The sequence below is a fragment of the Etheostoma spectabile genome, unplaced genomic scaffold, assembly GCF_008692095.1.
Source record: "Etheostoma spectabile isolate EspeVRDwgs_2016 unplaced genomic scaffold, UIUC_Espe_1.0 scaffold58, whole genome shotgun sequence".
NCBI classification, from domain to species: Eukaryota; Metazoa; Chordata; class Actinopteri; order Perciformes; family Percidae; genus Etheostoma; species Etheostoma spectabile.
Window position 1 is genome coordinate 387,899 of NW_022605629.1, and position 9,049 is coordinate 396,947.

The 9,049-nt window shown below is 28.0% G+C and overlaps 1 long non-coding RNA gene across 1 annotated transcript in view; it reads right to left on the bottom strand.

The window, feature by feature from the left end:
- The window catches only part of LOC116686945 (uncharacterized), a 16,846-nt gene extending 8,504 nt beyond the window's left edge, over positions 1–8,342 (bottom strand). Inside the window, exon 1 of the long non-coding RNA XR_004331431.1 lies at positions 8,259–8,342. This is a non-coding gene — a long non-coding RNA (uncharacterized LOC116686945). The remainder of the gene's footprint in view (positions 1–8,258) is intronic.
- Between the last annotated feature and the right edge of the window lie 707 nt (positions 8,343–9,049).

Below are 9,049 nucleotides of genomic sequence, written 5' to 3' on the forward strand. Positions count from 1 at the left end.
GAACCGCAAACAAATACATACGCAAAACAAATACTATACAGACAAACAACACATACTAACAGCAAAACAAATACTATACAGCAAACAAATACTATACGCAAAACAATACTACCAGCCAAAACAAATACTATACAGCAAAACAAATACTATACAACACACAACAATACTACTCAGCAAAACAAATACTATACAACAGCAAACAAATATATACCAGCAAAACAATACTATAACAGCAAAACAAATACTATACAGCAAACAAATACTATCAAACAAAACAATAATCTATACAGCAAAACAAATACTATACAGCAAAACAAATATAGAAAAAAGCAAAACAAATACTATACAGCAAACCAAATACTATACGCAAAACAAATATATACAGCACAAACAAATACTATAACCAAACAAAACATACAGCAAAACAAATATATACAGCAAAACAAATACTATACGCAAAACAAATACTATACAGCAAACAATACTATACAACAAAACAAATACTATTACAGCAAAACAATACTATACAGCAAAACAAATACTATACACAGCAAAACAAATCTATACAGCAAAACAACAACTACAACACAAAAAAAATACTACAGCAAAACAAATACTAAAACAACAAAACAATACTATACAGCAAAACAAATACTATACAACAAAACAAATACTACAAAAAAAACATACAGCAAAACAAATCCATACACCAAAAATACTATACAGCAAAAACAAATATACAGCCAAACACAATACTATACAGCAAAACAAATACATACACAACAAACAATACTATACAGCAAAACAAATACTATACAGCAAAACACAATACTATACAACAGCAAAACCCAAATACTATACAACAGCAAAACAATACTATACAGCAAAACAAATACTAAAACAGCAAAAAAAAATACTATACAGCAAAACAATATAACAACAAAACAAATCTATACAGCAAAACAAAACATACAACAAAAAAATATACAAACAAATACATACAATCAGCAAAACAAATACTATACACACAAAACAAATACTATACAGCAAACAAATACTAACAGAAAAACAATATATACAACAAAAACAAAACTATACGCAAAACAAATATACAACAGACAAACCATACTATACAACAAACAATACTCAGCAAAAAAACAAACTATACAGCAAAACAAATACTATACAACCAAAACAATACTATACAGACACAATACATACAAGCAAAACAAATACTATACAGCAAAACAAATACTATACAGCAAAATACAAAACTATACGCAAAACAACATATACACAGCAAAAACAATAACTATACAACCAAACAAATACTATACAGCAAAAACAAATACTATACAGCAAAAACAAATACTATAACACAGCAAATACACAGAAACTATACAGCAAAACCAATACTATACAGCAAAACAAATACTATACAGCAAAACAAATAACTAAACAACAAAAACAATAATCAGCAAAACAAATACATACAGCAAAACAAATACTATCCAAATACAAAACTATACAACAAAACAAATACTATACAGCAAAACAAATCTATACGACAAAAACAAATACTTACAACAAAACAAATATATAACAAAAAAAATACAACAGCAAAACAATACTATACAACAAAACAAATACTATCAGCAAAAACTACTACACACAAAAAACAAATACTAACAGCAAAACAAATACTATACAGCAAAAAAATACTATACAGCAAAAACAATACTATACAACAGCAAAACAAATACTATACAGCAAAAACAAATACTATCACAGCAAAACAATACTATACAGCAAACCATACTATACAACAGCAAAACAAATTTACTATACAATAGCAAAAACAATACTATCCAGCAAAACAAAATACACAGAAAACAAAATAATTACAGCAAAAAATACTATACAACCAAAACAAATACTATACAGCAAAAAAATACATACACACAAAACAAAAAAAACAATTCACAAAACTATACAGCACAACAAATACTATACACAAAACAAATACTATACAGCAAAACAATACTATACAACCAAGAACAAATACTATACAACCAAACAAATACTATACAGCAAAACCAAAACTAACAGCAAAACAAATACTATACACAAAACAAAAATATACAGCAAAACAAATACTATCAACAAAACAAATTACTCTAACAGCAAAACAATACTATACAACAAAACAAATCTCTACCAGCAAAAAAAAATATAAACAGCACAAACAAATACTATACAGCAAAACAAATATACAACAGCAAACAATATATACAGCAAAACAAATACATCAACAGCAAAACAAATACTATACACGCAAAACAAATACTATACAGCCAAACACACTACTATACAAACCAAAACAAATACTATACAGCAAAAAATACTATACAGCAAAACAAATACTATACAACACAAACCAAATACTATACCGCCAAACAAAAATACTATAGCAAAACAACAATACTTACCAAACAAACTACTTACGCAAAAACAATACTATACAACAAAACAAATACTATACAGCAAAACAAAATAGCATACAAACCGCAAAACAAATACTACAAAAGCAAAACAAATACTATACAGCAAAACAATCTATACAACAGCAAAACAATACTATACAGCAAAACAAATACTATACAACTACAAAAAACAAATACTATACAGCAAAACAAATACATACAGCCAAAACAAAAAAATACTATACAGCAAAACAAAAATACTATAACAAACAAAACAAATACTACTACAGCAAAACAATACTATACAGCACAAACCAAATACTATAAGCAAAACAAATACTATAACCAGCAAAACAAATACTATACAACAAAACAAATACTATACAGCAAAAAACATACTACTACAGCAAAACAAAATACTATACAGCAAACCAATACTACAACAGCAAAACAAATACTATACAAGCAAAACAAATACATACAGCAAAAACAAATCAAAATACTATACCAACAGCAAAAACAACTATAATAAAAACAACAAAACAAAATACTATACAGAAACAAAATACATACAGCAAAACAATACTATACAGCAAAACAAATACTATCAACAGCAAAAAAAAATATACAACAAACAAAATACACCCAAAACAAATACTATACAGCAAAACAAATACTATACAGCAAAACAAATACTATACAGCAAAACAAAATACTACTACAGCCAAAAAAAATATACTACAGCAAAACAAATACTATACAGCAAAACAAATACTATACAGCAAAACAAATTACATACAGCAAAACAAATACTATCAGCAAAACAAATTATAACAGCAAAACAATACTATACACAAAACAATACTATACAGCAAAAACAAAACTACAGCAAACAATACTATACAGCAAAACAAATACTATACACAGAAAACAAAATAATATACAACAGCAAAACAAATACTATACAGCAAAACAAATACTATACAACAGCAAAACAAATACTACCAACAACAAAAACAAAACTATACAGCAAAACAAATACTATACAGCAAAACAAATACTATACAGCAAAACAATACTACAGCAAAACAAATCAATACAACAAAACAAAAACTATACAGCAAAAACAAATACTATACAAACAGCAAAACAAATAATCTACAACAGCAAAACAAATACTATACAGCAAAACAAATACTATACAACAGCAAAAAAATACTATACAGCAAACAAAACTATACAGCAAAACAAATATATACAACAGCAAAAACAAATACTATACAGCAAAACAATACTATACAACAGCAAAACAAATACTATACAGCAATAACAACATACTATACAAACAGCAAACACAAATACTATACAGCAAAACAAATACTATACAACAAAACAAATAATTCAGCAACAATACTACAAAAACAAAAATAGACAACAAAAACAAATATATACAGCAAAACAAATACTATACAACAAAAACAAATACATACAACAAAACAAATACTATACAGACAAAACAAATACTATACCAAAAACAATACTATACAGCAAAACAAATACTATACAACAAAACAAATACTATACAGCAACAACACATACCAACAAAACAAAAAAATACTATACAGCAAAACAAATACTACTACAGCACAAAAACAAATACTATACCGCAAAAAAATCCTATACAACAGCAAAACCAAATACTATACAGCAAAACAAATACTATACAACAGCAAAAAAATACTATACAGCAAAACAAATACTATACACACAAACAAAACTATACAATAGCAAAACAAATACTATCATAGCAAAAACAATACTATACGCCAACAAATACTATACAGCAAAACAAATAATAACAGCAAAACAATATTACAGCAAAACATAATCCAACACAAAACAAATACTATACAGCAAAACAAACTACTAACAGCAAAACAAATACTATACAACAAAAAATCTATACAGCAAAACAAAACTATACAAAAAACACATACATACAAACCAAAACAAATATATACAGCAAAACAATACTATCAGCAAAACAAATACTATACAGCCAAACAAAACTTAACAGCAAAACAAATACATAAAACAAAACAAATACTATACAGCAAAACAAATACTAACACAAAAACATACTATACAGCAAAACAAATATATACAGCAACAAATATTACAACAGCAAAACAAATCTATACAGCAAAACAATATACTATACAAACAGCACAAAAACAAAATACTATACAGAACCAAAAACAAATACTATACAAACAAGCAAAACAAATACTATACAACAGCAAAAAAAATATATACAGCCAACAAAATACTATACAACAGAAAAACAAATAATATACAGCAAAACAAATACTATACAGCAAAACAAATAATACAGCAAAAATACTATCAACCAAACAAAACTATACAGCAAAACAAATACTATAACAGACAAAAACAAATACATACAACAGCAAACACAATACTATACAAAGCAAAACAATATATACAGCAAACAAAAATACTATAACAGCAAAACAAATATATACAGCAAAACCAATACTATACAACAACAAAACAATACTATCAGCAAAAACAAATACTATACCGCAAAACACAATACTATACAGCAAAACAAAAATACTTACAGCAAAACAAAATACATACAGCAAAAACAATACTATACAGCAAAACAAATACTATACAGCAAAACAAATACTATACAGCAAAACAAATACTATACGCAAAAAAAATACTATAACAACAGAAACAAAATACTATAAACACAAAAACAAATACTATACAGCAAAACAAATACTATACAACAGCAAAACAATACTATACAACAACAAACAAATACTACAGCAAACAAATACTTCAGCAAACAATACTATACACAGCAAAACAAATACCTAAAACAAAAACAAATACTATACAGCAAAAAAACCAATACATACAGAAAAACAAATACATACAACAAAACAAATACTATACAGCAAAACAATACTATACAGCAAAACAAAATACTACACAGCAAAACAAATACATCAACAAAAACAAATACTATACAGCAAAACAAATACTATACAGCAAACAAAACTATACAGCAAACAATACATAAACAAAAAAACTATACCGCAAAACAAATACTATACAGCACAAACAAATACTATCAGCAAAAAAAAATAATACAAGCCAAACAATACATACAACAAAAAAACAAAAATTACAGCAAAACAAATACTATAAACAGCACAACAATACATACAACAACAAAACAAAATACTATACAGCAAAAACACATAATTACAGCCAAAACAAATACTATACAGCAAAACCAATACTAACAACAGCAAAAAACAAATACATACAACAAAAACAATACTATACAGCAAAACAACATACTATACAGAAAAACAAACTATACAACAAAACAATACTATACAGCAAAACAAATACTATACAACAGCAAAACAAATACTATACAACAAAAACAAATATAACACCAAAACAAATACCTACAGCAAAACAAATACTATACAACAAAACAAATACTATACAGCAACAAAATATACAGCAAAAACAAATACATACAGCAAAACAAATACTATACAGCAAAAACAAATACTAAACAGCAAAAACAATACTAAACAGCAAAACAAATACTACAACAAAACAAATACTTACAGCAAACAATATATACAGCAAACAAAACTATACAACACAACAAAATAATACAGCAACAATACTATACAGCAAAACAAATAATATACAGCAAACAAAATAATATACACACAAAACAAAACCTTACAGCAAAACAATACTATACAGCAAACAAAATATACAACAAAACATATACACAAACAAATACTATACAGCAAAACAAATACTATACAACAAAACAAATACTATACAACAAAACAAATACTATACAGCAAAAAAATACTATACAGCAAAACAAATACAATCAACAAAACAATACTATACAGCAAAACAAATACTATACACAGCAAAACAAATACTATACACACAAACAAAATATACAGCAAAACAAAACTATACAAACAGCAAAACAAATACTATAAGCAAAACAAAATACTATACAGCAAAACAATACTATACAACAGCAAAACAAATAAATACAGCAAAAAACAAAACACTATACAACAGCAAAACAAATTACATACAGCAAAACAAATACTATCACCAGCCAAACAAATACTATACAGCAAAACAATAAATATAACAACAAAACAAATACTATACAGCACAACAAATACTATACAGCAAAAAAAACAATACAACAACAAAACACAACTTACAGCAAAACAAATAATATACAACACAAAACAAAATACTATACAACAAAACAAATACTATACAGCAAACAAAACTATACAACAAACATACATAAAGCAAAACAAATCTTCAGCAAAACAATACTATACAGCAAAACAAATACTACAACAAAACAAATACTATACAGCAAAAAAACAATACTATACAACAAACAAATACTATACAGCAAAACAAAATACTACCAGCAAAACAAATACTATACAGCAAAAACCAAATACTATACAACAGCAAAAACAAATACCATACAGCAAAACAACTAACAACACAAAAAATACTATACAGCAAAACACATACTATACACAGCAAAACAAAACTATACAAAGCAAAACAAAATATACAGCAAAACAAATACTATACAACAGCAAAACAAATACTAACAGCAAAAACAAATAATAAAGCAAAAAAATACTATACACAGCAAAACAAATATATACAACAGCAAACAAATACTATACAGCAAAACAAATACTATACAACAACACAAGTATACAACAGCAAAACAAATACTATACAACAAAAACAATACTATACAGCAAAACAAATACTATACAACAAAACAAGTACATAAACAGCAAACAAATACTATACAGCAAAACAAATCTAAACAACACAAGTACTATACAACGCAAAACAACTACCTACACACCAGTCAAAACAATACATACACCAGCAAAACAAATACTATACAACAAACAAGATTACAACAGCAAAACATAATACACAACAGCAAACAAACTACTTACAGCAAAACAAATACTATAACAGCAAAACAAATACTATACAGCAAAAACAAATACCAAAACAAATACAACAAACCAAATACTATACAGCAAAACAAATACTATACAGCACAAAAAACAATACAGAATAAACCAACAAAACAAATACTATACAGCACACTATTGGTTTAGGGGGGCGGTAGAACAGCAGCAGTGATGGTTGGACTGACGACTTGAAAAAAAAATAGTTATTTAGTACTAGTATACTTGGACCTTATGGCAGTGGGGTCCACGGGTCTGACATGAATAGACAATGAGATTGCGGTTATGAGGCCCCTATCCTAGGCCTTTTATTGATAATATCGGGCTGATGTTTACAAAAAACAAATACTATACAGCAAAACAAATACTATACAACAAAACAAATACTATACAGCACACTATTGGGTTTAGGGGGGCGGTAGACAGCAGCAGTGATGGTTGGACTTGACGACTTGAAAAAAAATAGTTATTAGTACTAGTATACTATGGACCTTATGGCAGTGGGGTCCACGGGTCTGACATGAATAGACATGAATATTGCGGTTATGAGGCCTATCCCTATCCCTTTTTGATCATAATCGGGATATGATGTTTACAAAGCAGTCAGAGAAATCATGTTATTCATTTCTCCATACAGGCTGTCTGCTCTCTCTCTCACAACGCTTCAGTAAAATATTTTTCATGATCTGGTCATCATGATATGATAAAATCTGCTAGGAGCACACGCTCATACACATGATATATTATAAGATTTCTGGCGCAGTAAACTGTTTCGGACTATGAAATACACAGTATTCCTGTGAACTGGCATTCTCACTAGCTGTTTTATTATTTACTTAGTCATTTTATCAACAATAGGATTTTTGATTGATTATTTGATGATTGGTGGTGATTATTTATCAAAAAACTCATTGTGGTAATATTTTGAGAAAGTCAACCCTACAATATCGCTGCAATATACACATCGAGGTATTCAGTGCCTCCCCTTCATTTTTGGTCTTACCTTGGAAACATATTTTGGGTGTATTGGGCATTAAGGGACAGATTACAGACCAGATAAAAGGCTTTAAAAATAAAGCTGAAGATTTTCAGGCAGATGTGAAAGTAGAACGACACGTTGCATGCATTTCTCATGAAAGCACACTACGTAATGTTAGCGCTGAGTCCCAATACAACTTTCTCTCACACACAAACACACACACACACACACACACACACACACACACATTTTTTTGTGATATAGGTTGTCCTGTCCCTAAATATTCCTGGTTCACCCTCAACTCATTTTAACTTATTTAAAATCGCAAACCCATGCCTTAACTAATGCTTCTCTTCTTGTGACGTCAAATATAATCCATACGGCATGGTGTACTGGAGAGCAGTTTCAATTCAAAAGGAATGTGTAATCCTTTATCATAACCTGTAGAAATGTGAGCGTGTAGTGGTCAA